Below are 16,136 nucleotides of genomic sequence, written 5' to 3' on the forward strand. Positions count from 1 at the left end.
AAAAACACACAAAGGGGAAAAAAATAAATGAAAGCAACTTTCTGTATATTCTGTAAATCTATTTTCCCTTTTGTCTTTTCCACTCACAAATACATCTTCCTCTTGTCTGACAACCACTTTGAAAACTCTCCTCTATTGCCACCAAAGCAACCGAGTGAGTGTCAACAAATCTGTAATGATTTAGACTATGTCAAAGGGAATGCAACATTTTTGTCTCTTTTCAAAAATCTTAATGACAGGTAGATAAAGCTGGACAACACCATCTCTATTGGCTTTCTCTGAGTTTTGATGGGCATTTTTCATTGAACAGAAGAGCTCACTCCCCTTCTGCAGCAGGCAAGGCAGGGGAAGAGTAGCTGCAAAATCTGATAGTGCCATATAGTTGAATTAACCATGTCTATTTCTCTGCCTAATTAAGCATATTTCAGATTTAATGATATAGAAGATCAATGATTACAAAATTGTGTTGTTTTTCCTTTGTCCTGAATGACAATATAATAGCAATTAACTCTCAGGATACTCTCCTAGCTTTAAATAGGTGATTAAAAGCACCCTCTCATTTGCTAACTCAGTAGAGAAGAGCCTTAGAGGTAAAAGGATACTGGATCTGTCAATACTATTAGCTTACTGCATAAATCCCAAAGACTTCTTTAATTGCATTTTAAATTAGGATAAAATTTTAAAATGGAAAAAAAATACATTAATACAACATTAAGGTTAGGATTTTTATGGCACAAGATCAGGAAATGAAAAAGATAATAAGGCTCCCTCAATAATAATCTGTACCAGGTGTGTGTATTCAGTGAATAACCTGAGTGATAAATGTATCTGAATACATTGAAAATATCCTCAAAATAATGTGCCACCTACATGTGCTAGGAATTGATTAGGTATGGGGAGGTTGAAAATCCTATCTGTCTTGAATTTACCATTTTGAAAGTAAAAGAATTGAAATGACATTTTTGTTTTTCCTTGAAGTTATTGCATGTCCTACTACAAACCTTCTGGGAGTAGTTCATCTATGTGTAATATCCACTAAAGAACAGGAGCAGTCATGTTCCAGAGGTTTGCTACAGAACTACCAAGAAAAATGTAGAGGGTGGTACTTCAAGGAATTTTCAGGTTTAACTTCAGAATTAACAGAGGCAGAAGATACCAGAAAAGGAAGAAACAGTAGATCCCCATAGTGCATGGATAGCCATGGACACTGAGCCCCTCCTGCCTGGAATCCTTTGGATAAATGACCTGCAGACTCTTTGATTGAACCACCAGTGCAGAACTCCTTGTTAGGCTGTTTATTCCTAAAGTGAACTTGTGCTCCTTCAATGCCAGTTTTGCTACACCCCTACTATGGATGATCTTCCTTTTGGAATTTGCTCAGTGCCTAGGAAATAAAAAAATCTGAGATAGGAATGGAGAATGAAGAGTCTCTAGCACTTCCCTCCTCAGTCTGGTTCTACCTTTCTAGTCAAGCAGATGTTTTCTCAAGGTGATTCTTTAATTGTAGGGCCCTTAAAAGTCACATTCCTATTCCTTTGGAGCACAGTCTGCTCTTGAATATATTTTGTGCTGGCAAATGCTCTGTCACATCAGTAACACATTTCACATTTGTTACACCATCGTGTTGGTCAGCCTGTCATTAGTTACGGATGCACATGAGCTGAAGAAATCAAAGAATCGCCTGAACTTACAATCCTTTTTAATTCCTAATGGAATTTTCCTTTCAAGGCTATGAATATTAGTTTTGGCTCAGGCCAAAGCCACAACAGCAGCAAAAGACAAGAGCCTGTAGGACCTCTTGTCTAAACAGATAAAGCAAAGTGGGGAATAAAAGCTGTGGAGGCAGAATACAGATGTGGAAAGATGAGGAAAACAGCCTAACAAGTAAAGATGAAGACAAAGCTGGGAATAGAATCAACTCCACAAACTCTCAGGTCAGGGTAAAATCTAGCAGGTTTGGTGTGTAGCCATACTGGGAACCTATTCAATTTGTTGATCCATCGCAAGAAGATCAAGGATGGGAGAAAAAAAATCTGCATTTAGAACCACTTGTTTGAAATAATAATGCCATTGCATGGGGGGAGGATATTTTAAAAGTCACTATTACCAATATATTGCATATATTGATCTCCCCCATGTTCCAGATGACCACCACACAGACCAGATCATATAAATGCCATAAGTACTTATTACACAACAAATCTTTATTTATCTTTCAGAATATTAGATTGATCTCCTCTGAACTTTGAACTTTTAACAATCAGAAATATTATTGCTTCCCATTCAAGGCAACTGCAGACATACCAGGGATACTGCTGATGGAAAGACCATGACCTTATTTATTATACCACCTGTGTACTCCTGAGAATCCTATAATTGAAACATTACATGTTGACTCACCTTTTTCTCATGATGTATTGTAACTTCTCAAGGCTAGAGTTTTCAATCATGGGTTTTCAGAGTTATACGAGTGAAACAGATTTTTAATCTATTCTGCTATGAGACAAGCTGGTTCTTCTCAAGAAACTCTCACTCTTTCCCAGTTACTTTTTATTTCATTAAAATGAATGTTATAAAAAATTACTTTTACTCCTATAGTCCTGTTTATTCTTCAATGAAATTTTGCTACAAGGTTTTCTATTAACCAGGTAGGGCTCAATGATGTAAAGGAGTCATTAAGACTGCAGCACTTCACACCCTATTCTCCCCTCCCTTAAAGCCCCTAAACTGATACATAAAGTAATCTTAATGATAACCAGACAATGTTTTTGAGCTTCTGATCACCCTGGCTATTTTTTTTTTCATATTTCATCACTTAATGCTCATTATTTGCTAGTTAGAAACCCTGCTGAAAATTATATCACCTCCTGTAGGAAAAGCTGGGGATGTTGCAAGAAGTTACAGAGGAAGCTACTCACAGATAAGAAGGTTACTCTTAAGTGTCTCAAACACTTTGAAATCTACTAAGGTAGATTAAGGTAAGGTATTATTATTGGCAACGATTTTGACTGGAAATATTTAATTCCCTTGATTCTCTGAAAAAATCTCTTATTTTTGAGAAGGGGCATGCCATTCTTCACCTAAATTTCCTGGCATCATTTCCAGCTTCTTTCCTCTTAATAAAAAGAAGTTCCAGAACACTGCTTCCATATTTTACATATTTAAATAATGAATGTCTACTGAAAGAATGCACAAAAATTATTCTTGGCTTTGGTTACTAGAGAAGTTAACATAAGCTACTTAGATTATTATTATAAAATGTTACTCAAATGTTTTTACTAATGTAAGTCCATATTGAGAGCTTGATCATGAATGGCTTTTGTTCTTCAAGTTCTTCTTGACCTGCATAATCCTTTGGTTTAAATTCTTGAGGGGAAATAAAAGCGCATTAAAGAAATCATGCTCTGTATACAAATAATTTTTCATTATTTGCATAATGAAGGAGTATTCCTTCCTATTATGCACTGATTTCTTCTTACACTGAAATTTCTTCACATCCAAAAAATATAGAAACTTGAGTCACCAAGGTCTGCAGTTTGACAATGTGTTAAAGTATTTTTACTGCAGTAATTTAAAGTAGGCTGCACCAGTTGCTACTTTTTCTGTCAACAAGAAGATTTTTCCAAACGGAAAAAAATATACCCTGCCTCTTTTGCTGGCCTGTGAACAATTTCCCAACTGCTTTCTATTAAAAATAATAATAATAATAATAAGGATTTAAGAAAATAAAAACTGAAGGGAAGCCTAAGACAGTAACAGAGGAATCCACATTCTGCTGAAGAGATGACAAGGTATTTCAAATTTTGAAGAATACTCTGCTAACAAAGAAGCAAAACTGGACTGAGGAAAGGCAGGAGACCATCAGCATGTCCATAGAGCCATGGAAATCCTTCCTGCCACAGAATGCCTCTTTCTGTCTTCCAGAGTTTATCCTGCTTAACACTGTTGGTGACTATTCTGCAGTTAGTGATGAAGCTAATGGTTCTGGTATCATCAGTTAATCAGGAGAGATTCCCATTTTCAGATATCCATATTCATTCTCGTAGGCGATTATTCTCGGGAGCTTTTTCATGGTTTGTAGTCATCAGCTGATGGTAATTACGGAAGAAAAATATTTCAGATGAAAGAGAGATGGAGATTGAGTGGATTGAGCAAGGTCACTGAAGTGATTTGAGGATTATTTTCCCAGTCCAATTCCCATCTCCCATCTCCCAAAACACATTCATCTGCAGGATGTATTCTTCTCTTGAAGACAGACGGCATAAATATTACTGCACAACTTTTCTTTTACTGTGGGAGTGTGGTAGTGTACTGCCACCCTCTGCTGGAATATACATGGACCAAGCAATTTCTCCACCTCCCCATATCTATTCAGAAAGAACAGTAGGGATTGTGTTGTACTTTCTTGTTCAATATAAAAAAACCTAAAGAACATGGAAGGCCGATTTGATATTAAGCTTAAAAAAAATCAGAATTTGTTTTTAATAAGTTTTATTACAAGACTATTGTATACTAAGTACACTAAATTCAATTTCTACAACTCCTACAGAGGAATTTGGTCAGGGAGTTTTGATGTTACTGGTTGCAGAGTTGTGATCCTCTAGGGATTCAATGTTATAATCATGGTGAATGCACTCAGATAAACTTCCAATTATGACATTCTGCAACACTTTTAAGCTCTTCTAGAGAGCCCTTAAAATCAGAAAGAGACACAAGATCAGCTACTGTCCTTTCTTTGTATGAACCGAGGTCTATCTGGTATTACTCAGGCTATAAGCCAGAATTTCCTACTTTGTTACAGTGGAATAAGCCTTTGAGTTACAAAAGGAAACAAAGGATGCGTTGAGATGGGCAAGAGTAAATTATTTAAACAAGATCAAGAGATCAACAACTTTGCTTATATATGTTTTCTCTAAAGAGGTACAGCAAGGTCATTTTCAAGTGCAAGAGATGGAACTGGGCACCTCCATTTCTGCTTGCCCACTTTGGTGATTTACATGCAGATGAACAATGCTCAGTCCTGTCTGAGTACCTAACTTCTCAAAAATATTCAACACCAACAGGTTGAAAACAACAATATCACTCTGAAATCTTACTTTTCCATCATCACTATTGTGCAAGATGAGTTCAGCTTCTAAAAAAAAAAACTAAAAAAAAAAAAAAAACCCTGTGCTATTAAGATTAAATTCTGACCATATGGGAGTTACAAGAAGGTCTCAGCACAGGAATATTCCATCATGTTAATTGATTACTGCAATATGCTGCACATGAGGGGAAGGAAGGCAAAATAATGTTATGAAGATGTTCCAGCAGGTCCCATCTTTGAGTAATGCAGATTACTGAGGATTTATTGCCAAAGAATTTACTGCTTTTATTCACATTTGGCTCTGATTTAAGGATCTGCTCCAGACTCTTGAAACAAATGGTAGACAAAACCTTGACTGTACTTGAGCTAGGATCTTTACAAAATGAAGTTAACTGCTAAAAACAACAGTTAGCTTATTTAGGACGACCAGATTTTTGCACCTGGCACTCCACAGCTCTTGGACAATGCTGACGAAAACAGTTCTGTGCTAGGATACTCCCATGACCACAGTCTGTGAATGACCACCTAAGGTTTTTCTACTTTTTATTTTATAACTTGGAATTATATTAAGTAAACAAAAATAGAAAAAGATTAGTTTGGGGTAATCACCTAGTCACAAAGTGTTGTTCACATTCACGTCTAATTTATTTCAAATCCAGGTTGCATTCATTATTATTTCCATCCAGAAATGCCTTCCTTCTGTGTTTGAACCTTAGCTATAGCCAGGAAAAAAAAAAAAAAAAAAAAAAAACTTAGGCAATTATTGTGTAAGTAAGGGAAAAACCATGACAGTTTGGGAGGGAAAGAGTAGCATAAGGAGAGAGTTGGGTTAACATTAAAGCTCTGTATTTCAACGTCTTCACAATACTTTGGAATTTAAAATCAATTCAAATTACTAACGTGAGAGAGCTTTCAATGAAATCATGGAGGCTGGACTTATGAGGCATCTGTGCCATAAACTGAAGCTTAACTGCATTACTGTGGTCAAAGTGCTGAATTAAAGGGAGTCAGAAGGGGGACAAGGGAGGAGAGACAAGAGGCATCGCCTCTAAAACCTCTATAAATCTAACCTCCCTCCTTCCTGCTGACATCATTAGATTCCTACTTTGCCACTGAATAGTCTCAGGTACGGCTTTAGCATTTGACAAATGATGGCAATTTGAGGGTTTTATACATGTGGATACATTGTAGGACTTACTGTGGGACTTAAAAGCATTTTTCTTGTAAATCAAATATTACCTTGGAAAATAACAATACTGGCAAATGAAACCAGTGAGGTGCCACTCAAAGCTACAGTCCTGCTTTAGTCATGTTGCTCTTTGAGAATCCAAAGCTTTTAATCATGCCAGGTTGCCCCGTTTTGGGCTGAAATTCATGGGTATTTACAGATATTATTTTGGCCACCGGAGAGTTCACTTACTAATACAATAGAGATTCTATTGAAGTCATGGAAATTTTTGCAGTATTATTTTTTGAATGCACTGCAATGACTGCGAAGTTCAAACATACCTGAGTTCATATGCGACAAAGTTAATGAAAAATAGACTTAATTTGCAATGAGTTTGTGTCTTTTGTTCTTCTATATTTGGTCTGTGTGGTGTTCATTAGGAACTTATTCAGTATAAAACCAGAATATTTTGATTGCTTAAACTCTTCATAGCAATAGCTTCTGTTGATCTTTCTATTAGCGTTCTAACCTTGAATTAATAATTAAATAAATTACTTCATACATCTATGCTATTTTCAGTATCCAGTCAAGGCCAATGTGGTCTTATCAGAGGATACAGACCAACAATTAACTGCTTAGAGATTCATTCAATAAGGTAATTCTTCATTTTTCAGATGAATTATCAAGTAAATACCCATGAGATACCAGTCCAATCTATAAAACCAAGGCCGTTAGAACCTGGTCTTGGGTTTTTTTCCTGCTAGGTTTCAGGAAAAGCCTAAGGGCTGGCAGCAAACATCAAGGGTAAGTTTTGTTTCCACCCTGCATCTGCATGTATGAAGCTACTAGGCATTGAGAAGGTTTAGCAAGCAAGAGGGGCAAACAATATCTATAACAGACAATTGTAACCAAACAAAATCTGAAAATGGCACCAACTACTTGCTGCTGGAAATAACCACTGCAAAGATGTGCTTTACTTTCATGAGCAAGTGGGATTTTACAGAGTGCACTGCATGAAAGCCTAAGCCTTTTGAATATTCCTTCAGCAGTAATATTCCTCCTGTTGACAAATCTTTTAAATACCTTAGGCAAGCATTACTTCATGCAAATCAGATTTTCAGAGGTGCTGTGTGAGAACACATGCATCAGACCCAAATCCACTGGGATGCCAGGGATAACCCATGTTACCAAATCATGGGAAGATCAGAACTGGTTTTAAGAAGCAGTCTTCCTGGAATGCAGATTCATTTCTCCATAACACCATTTCCCAGACAGATCTATTTCTGAGTATCAAGTTTTTAGTTCATCTTAGTTTGTATTTCTGAGCCCGTGACTGTCAGCCACATATTTGAAAACCCATCTATTTCTCAGGCATTTAAACTAACCTGTTCATGGATATGCATGGCTTGTAAACCTCCTTCCATATACCAATCTTAATGAGATTTTGCTCTTCAGCCTTCCAGTTACGGGCAAAACAATCTGGTTTTGTGACTCTGGTGTGTCTGCTTCGAATGTGAAATAGGCTGGCAAGTTTCTGTCTCTCATTTTTGTATCTGGGTGAAAATTTACGTTATGCACAGAGAAGCACAGTTTAAAATCCATAATAAAAATACTTTCATCTAACTTTTCTGGATTTCATTTATTATCAGGTGTGTGTAAGGATAAAAAAATTTACCCGAGTGCCAGTCTAGAAAATGGAGCTCAAAAAAAAAAATACCCCCATCTAATTGTTAACAGCAATTGTGTCCAAAGTAAATCCCATTTAATATGGACTAGAGAACGTATAGGTAATTTCCAATTTAGGCAGAATGCCAAACATAACAATAGATTTTATACTTCTCTCCAGGTGTGTAAATTGTTAATTAAACAAATTCAATTAGTTAAGTGAAGTATAAAGGACTGCATCCCAATAATGCTCAGCATTTAACCTTTCCCTCTAGCTATGGATTATTAGCAATATGAAATGTCTTTTGTGCAGCCTGAGAACTCATCCCTGGGCTTCCTGGGTGCTGGTTGTGGACATGCTGATGTGACTGCCTGTGCCCAGGGGACTGCATGTGGCTGTCACACTTCTGGCCAGCTGACCCATGTAATCTGACCTTCTGCACGCTGCACGCTTCTAAAAGGAGGCAAATACTCTTAAATCACCATCGGGATAGTTTAACACATTTTAATTTGCATTTACAAGAGGTGACAAATGTGCTTAGAGTCAAATTCTGTGGAAGTTTATCAAAGAACCTTCATTTACTGGCAGCAACATGTGAGCATTGGACCAGATGATTTCAAGAGGTTCCTTCCACCCTATTTTTTCCCCTGCAATTCTAAGAATCATGTAATTGAGTGACTAAATTGAATCAAGGATTCTCAATCAGTGAACTATGATAGCCAAAAGTAACCAGACTATCTCAGTTGGAGTTATCATCACTATGCTGATGCTACAGTGCATCTTAGAGTCTTAGAATAAAGGTTGGAAAATATCTCTGAGATCATCAAGCCCAACCTTTGAGCAAACACCACTGTGTCAACTAAACCATAGCACTTAGTGCCATGTTGAGTCATTTCTTGGACACTCCCAGGGAGATAGTGAATCCACCATTTCCCTAGGCAGCCCTTTGCAGTGCTTGACCACCATTTCAGTGAAGAAATTCTTCCTGATGTCCAACCTGAAGCTCCCCTGGTGCAGCTTGAGACCATGTCCTCTTGTCTGGTGCTGCATGGGGTTGTTGTGAAGGAACTCTTCAAGGGAAAGGGATTTCAGGCACCAATAAATAACTGTGGTGCCAACACAAAGGGGTTATCTTGAAACACCTGTAGCCCAGACCAGCTAACCTGCTGTGTCCCTGAACTGCGTGAAGCATTTAGTGCTGCTGAAGAATTTCTTAAAGCTCACCTGGAGCAAGAATAAATTGTTGAGGAAGGAGATGTGGGAATGGGGATATTACAGAGCTCACTGGTGAGGTAGTGGTTATAGCCCCAAGCTTTATAGGTTTAAATCTCTGGATTTGTTATTGGACTGTATCTGTTTTATAATAACATGACGATTTTTCTTCACAGACTGGTGGTCTAAGACAGTTTGGAGCCAAAGTCTGACTCTGTTTGTCTGAACTATGAAGGTTGATTCAAACCCATGAATTTTCTGATCAGACAGGCTGAGAAGCCCAAAACAGACAAACTAGAAGTCAGATGACTCAGAGGACTTAGTCCTGGACCACTTCCTGATCTCATAATCTTTGAAAATTACAAGTACACATGCCCTACCAAGTTAAGCCAAATTAAAATGGTTTTATTATTGATTTAAAAGATTCTAAAACCTCAGAATCAGATGCAGAACGCTCACTGAGTGTGTCACAAATTGAATTCATTCTTTTCAAAGAAATGTTTCCATTCAGGAAAAGAAAATCAATTTTTTGAATGTAGTAGGCAGACAGATCAGTTTGTTGTAGAGCTGTTGTTCAAGGAATCCTCAGAGTCTCATGTAATCCAGGTTTAAAAAAAATTGATCTAATTTAAATTTTTTAAATATGTAAATTATGCTCTCATCTGATTTCTGATGTGAGTCGGTCAAAGACTGGTACTGCACCACAGGAATCAGTTCACAGATGGTTTGGGGGGGGTTTTATTTATCTTGGTTTAACCTTCACTATGGTGGTATTGAAGAGCCCTTTTGAGAGCCTGGTTCTGTGTGGGCAGGCAAGGAAGGCGATGAAGCCTGCAGGAGTTGAAAGGGCACAGCAGACAGACAGGAGGCAAATGGGAAAGACAAGAAATGGAAACACATGAAGTGAACAGCCAGTGGGGGAGGAAAAAGGACTTTTGATTCATGGCTCACTTAATTAAAGGTAACAACACACAGGCACCACACCAGGAGAGTTAATTTTGGGAGATTTTCAAACTGCAACAATGCATACCCAAATATAAAAATATTTTAAAAAATACCCGTCTAGAAAACATATGCCAACAATTCTGAGGTTAATATTACTTCTTCAGTAATAAAATCCTTGGTAGTTTCACCCCTGTTTTTGGCATGCTCAGCTCGGATCACGTTGACAAAAACAGCAAAATTCAAACATTTGTGATGCTTGTCACAGTTTACTTTGCATTTTGGGACTTCCTATCACCAATGTTTAGCTGAGGATTTTCATGGACTGCATATTCAAGCAGGATTATGCTTTCCCTGTCCTAAATCAGAAACCTAAAGCTGATGACTGGGGCAGCCAGTCTGTGTTTACATCACTGTCAAACTTCTTTCTCGTATGATCTGAATCTGGAGAGCAGGTACAAGGCTACTTTGTATTTAGAAGAATAAATGGAAATTCTCTGCTTTAAATATTTCATATTGACTGAACAACAGTGATTTTTCTGTGTTGCTCATATCCAAATGTTATTCAATCCCTATGTTCTCCTAAGTAGCCATTGGCTCAGGTACCAAAACTTCATGGTTTCTCAGGTGGGATAATGCCATCTCTGGAAACATTTCAGGCCAGATTGCTCTGGGCTCTGAGCAACCTAATCTGGCTGAAGGTGTCCCTTGTCATTGCAAAGGAATTGGAGCAGATGAATTTTAACAGTCCTTTCCACCCCAAACCATTCTGTGATTCTATAATATCATTTTCTTCAATGAAGTTCCACATCAGTCACCATAGGAAAAGTAACAGCACCTACCTCTCAGTACATCAGTAATTTCCTTTCCTTGCAGCTTTGATGGACAAGGCCTGTGTAGAACCTGGGTTATGGCTATCATCCTCTGCAGCTACAATTTTCTTTGAAAGAAATAAAATTCCATCCAGTCATTTCATGACACCTTTTGAGTTTCATGGTGTTGGTAGCATGATAAGGCTAAATGTAGAGTAGACATCTCAAGTGAGTATTAATAACCTGCCTAATGTTTTTATCTCATTCACATGTAAGCCAAACTTTGAGCATTTAAATAACTTTTTTGAAGTTGCTGGGAATTTGCCTGTGACATCCTCCATTTGCTTTAGCCCAATGTGCGTTATTGGGCCACTTAATGATTTTTGTCCTGACCATTTTAATGCCCATTCTAGGATCTGTCATGCATGAAATTCCTCTTACTGACACATTTATGTGGATAATCTGGCATTTAACTCCTATCTTTACTGAGTCAGGTGCATTTTGCTTTCATCTTTATTCTAAGCCAATATGGCATTTGCTGATTACCTTTATCAATCTCCCTGTGCTAAATTTGAGTATATTCACTGAACAAAATGCACTATAAACAACCTGTTTGGTATGTAGATAAGAACTGGATCCTTGTAATCCAAAATTGTTATTACTTCAGGCCCCAAAAGTGTAATTTAAGATCAAAGCTTGAATTGGTATCATAAATGCAATTCAAATAAAAGGAAAACCTGAATGATTTTCAGATAAATAAAATCAGGCTAAACAAATGTAAATCTATAACAATTTAGCTCACATAATTTAGTGAATTTATTTTAATTTTGTATTTTTTGTTAGGTCTACACACAGAAAGAACTCTAGGTGTTAATCAGCTGAACAGGTGAGAGCTGAGACTACAAGTTTTTCCTAGTACTTCAGAATTTTATAACAATCACTAGATTTTTCTACTGCATGTAATAGTATAGTGTAATATAATATATTATAATATATATTCTAACTTCTAAAATCTTATTTGCTACAATTTCCTGCATTCTTTTGTGTGTTTTATTTTCCTTTACACAATTTTAGTAGTTCATGTCCATTACTTCTCATATCTTTAACACCCATTGTTTTACTTGTTTTAGGCAAAAAAAGAGCAGGATTAGCAACTAAATATTTTTAGGTAGTAAGAAATAAAAGAAAAAATGTTCTACAGTTTAATATGAATTGAAATGTTGATAAGCAATAAAATATACATGATGGACCAGCTCTATAAACAGCCCCAGTATATTGGTCAGTGTTTTGAATATAATTTCTGCATTTTCTTGTTGTCACTTAAATATATACTGATGCAGGCAAAGAAGCCATGCATGCAACTTTAGTTTAGTCTACCTATGGTAATGCAAACTTATGAACAGAATTTAATAAATAGCTGTAATGGAATGGTATACTCCCAAATGTGGTTAAATTTTACTTTTTCCTTCTGTAATAAAGTTTAATTACATTTACAAGAGCTAAAGAGCTAGAAGAAAAGTGACAGCTAATATAAATATTTTCTTGATCATCATTTGATAAATACATTTTTTCTTCTTTCCTTAGATATTCAGCTCTTTTCAACAGAATAACAAGGAGTAGGTAAGTTACAATGATGAATTATTCTTTCCAGTTGCATGTTCTATTTATAGCCTTTTCATTCATTAGAGCTTTTAATTTGTCTTGGGTTTGTTAGTTTTTCACACTCCCATGTATTTTTTACAAAATAATTTATTACAATCTATATTTCTTTCTTTTCAAAATTATAATCCAATTACTTTCTGAGTAAACAAGAATTCCTCCTTTTTATGTGAAATGAACTACCAGCCAAAGCAGTTTCTGATTAGACAAGCTAATTTTGAAAGAACAGATAGAATGAAGCAATGAACTGGATAGAAATAATAATGGAGCATACCTTGTTAGATAACAAATGGAACAGACTTTGGAGACAATTAATGCATGAGATACTTAATGCTGAGGTATGTTAAACAAATTTTGTCTTATTTATTTGCTGCTATAAATCATAGCTAGTTTCCAAATAACGTGCTCTAACCACCCAGGTTACATCATATTTCTGTAAATAAGTACTGTGTTCTTTACAGGAAACCCCAGTACCCTCTTTTAAGAGGGCATGTATATATTTATATATACATAGATATAAATAGACAGATCAATCAATCGATTGATCCAGTAAGGGAAACTGGTTTAACAACGTTTGAGAATAATTTTGCTGGGAAATACTTGGTAATTTCATCCAATGGGTAAATATTATTTCTTCTACTTTGGGTTTTAAAATGAGTTACAGACTGAGAGGTCATTTCTTGAGGGGGTTGATTCTGTTTCAAGTCTTATGCTAAAGTAGCACTTTTTATTTGGTTTGTTGTGAAGAGAGGTGTGTCAGGCCTTGCTCCTCAATTTCCTGCACTTGAATCAAGCCTACCTCCTTGATTCTGAGGAGCAGCTCTTTACAGACCAGTTGGAATAGGATAAGGATGAGATCACTTAAAAATATGAGAAAACATCTTCCCTCACTAGCATTGCATCCAACTCAAGTTTGAGAGCCATCAAAAAGATTCCATTTTAAATGTGTGCTATTAAGGATATTAGCAGGAAGGTAGCACCAGTACCATGAACGGTTAATCCTTAGCCTTGAAGAAGGGAAGGAAATCATGAGTCTTTACCTCTTTCTGCAATCCCTGTAGGCACCCACATTATGCAGAATACATTATTTTCCTGTGCTCTTATAACTTCTATGAAACCAGTCCTTCTACTCCTGTTTGTGCTGCAAACTTCAGTTTTACCTAATGCTTTAATAACAAAAACTTCTGGTGGCAGTGTTTCTGGAAAAATAAAACCAATCCTCCTAAATGTGTGAATGGGTTTGATTACAAAAGCATTAACCCGTTCCATCTGTGTTTCCTGCTTCCTGCTTTTATTTTTCAGCACTAATCCCATGGATGGTAATATTTCTTGGTGAATGGTAACCTATCTGTAGGCACAGCATATAGTGATTTTTTTTTAACTTGCAGATACTTCCCCTTATTAACTTTCTTTCAGAGATTATGCTGCCAAATCCCTCTTGTCTCCTGCCTGTATATGAAATCATCTCTAGCTGCCTTCTCTCTCTTACACAAATTGAACCTTAGTACTGATCCTGTAAAATAACTTCATAGTTTCAACATCCTATTTTACTTATGAATCCTTGCCTAATTCTGTATCATTTCTCATCTCTATTCACAGTTTTCCAATAAGGACTTTTGATTTCCTCTTGAGAGTTCCTACCTTGCAAAAAAGTCCTTTCCAAGATCGTTACCTTTCAGGCCTTGTGATTACTCTTAGAGCACCCACTCCTATCCTGTGACTATCCAATTTACCAGTGGAGATTATTTTTTATATAGATTAGAGCCCTTCTACCTTTCAGAAGTCCTTAAAATGTCAGAGAACCACTCTGCCAGAGAACACACAAATGCAGTTAGAACTGAAAGACAAGTGTTAATAAACATGACCAAATCTAACTTGGCCTGCCTGCTCCCTCTCATTATATATGTATTCAGTTGAGAACAGGAGTTAAAGATTAAAAAGTCATCTAGGTTAGTGGAAAGGTGGATTACAGTCAAGACAATCATTGCATGTTTTATTTGTATGTCCTGTTTTCATTTCTTATGGGATCTGTTGCCAGAAAAGGACTTTTGCCTTCTCATGTCTCAATCAGATCCTCCAGGTGCTTCATACTCCAGTCAAATGTGACATTATTTAGTAATTGCTCTAATGTGGGCTTCTATTTGGATATTGTTTTCTTCCTGGCCAGGTGTAAGCCAGGGTTTGGTGCTGCTGCAGAGCAAAAGATTTAGCACACAGACAGGTTGTGCTTTGAGATTCAGCTGTCTTAGGATGTGCAATGAAGGGATAGAGACAAGCCTTGGAGCTCAAATTGAATCTCTCCCATGGAAATACCAAGGCTGATGTGTTGCCATTTTAGCCTGAATAAGCTGGAGAGACAAGGGTGGAAAGACACCTGAATGCAGGAACCAGGGTGATGGGAGAGCAAGAACCATTCTGAGGAGGAGAAAAAGTGATGGAGGCAGATTGTAACAGGAACCAGTAGTGATTTCAAATATTTATTGTATCAAAGCTCCTCCCCTGTGAGGAGACCAGGGAGCTCTCTGAGGAGTGATGGTGAATGATCTATCCAGGAGACAATGAAGATTTCAAGGCTTGCTTGTATTTCATCATAAGGTTGAGAAAAATCAGCTCGTTACCTGGGAAATTGTTCTGTATTGAGGAACCAGCATTTTCTGTAGGAAAACAAATATTCTGTTGATTATTTTGACCATCCTAATTTTCAGATCTTGTGCTATTTCTTTCTGCTCCTTGACTTGCAGGAATTGTCATTTTTAGTTACATTTGCACATTGCCTCAACACTAGCTGGAGGCCATAGATTACAGCATAAATAGCCATAGAAATGGAGAGATTTAGGATGGGATTTTTTTCCTATCCAATTAATGAACCACCTAACTAATGCTGCCAGAAATTGAGACTGTCACATGACTGATCAGTCCTGAAAAATGGAACCATAATGCAACATTTCAATGTTGATATGCTCAACATGTTTCAATATATTTTTTATATTGCTGACACAGAAATATACCACAGCAAAACATTAAATTGCTGAGTGTGGATAGTTTATAACCAAGCAAAGTACAATCACAAGTGCTGACACTGTTCTCCTCTCTTTTGTGGCAAAGCTGATTTAAATTTAAGTTTAGTTCACACTTTTTAATTTATTTCTCCTTTTAATTTCCTCTTTTCATATAGGGAAAATTATGATCTTATGAAGCTGACATTAAATGATCAAACAATATTGAACAACCTAATGAAAATCTTAAGCAAAAGTCATTGTGAATTAGGTATTTGCTAAACTGACAACACAAGCCTTTGTAAACCTGATATTGTTCTTATGTAAACTCATGAATGGAGACTTTCTCAAATAAATTACTTAATAACATCAGAGTCATTGGCTGAGTAAATATATCCCAGGGGCGCATACTAAGATTCCTGAATTTAAATGTTGAATAGAACTTCATATTTGTCACCTTTACTAACGAGTTTTTCCTTATGAAATCATTATTAGCATGAAAAAGTTAAATTTTGTATCTAATTTCTTGAATTAATGCTGTTTGAAGACCCTAAGGGTTTCAAAGTTCTTTCACTGGAATTCATCATTTACATAA

The 16,136-nt window shown here is 36.6% G+C and overlaps 1 protein-coding gene across 3 annotated transcripts in view; it reads left to right on the forward strand.

The window, feature by feature from the left end:
* Positions 1-16,136, forward strand: part of CELF2 (CUGBP Elav-like family member 2) — a 543,235-nt gene that overhangs the window by 83,891 nt on the left and 443,208 nt on the right. Inside the window, exons 2-3 of one of the 3 annotated variants that reach the window (XM_038154615.1) lie at positions 11,730-11,772; positions 12,471-12,506. The gene's annotated coding sequence lies outside the window, so the exon portion shown is untranslated. Of the gene's footprint in view, positions 1-11,072; positions 11,773-12,470; positions 12,507-16,136 lie in introns of those variants that run through there. The other 2 variants (XM_038154616.1, XM_038154614.1) reach the window with 2 other exon arrangements.

This window comes from Motacilla alba, chromosome 1A, assembly GCF_015832195.1.
Source record: "Motacilla alba alba isolate MOTALB_02 chromosome 1A, Motacilla_alba_V1.0_pri, whole genome shotgun sequence".
Lineage (NCBI taxonomy): Eukaryota > Metazoa > Chordata > Aves > Passeriformes > Motacillidae > Motacilla > Motacilla alba.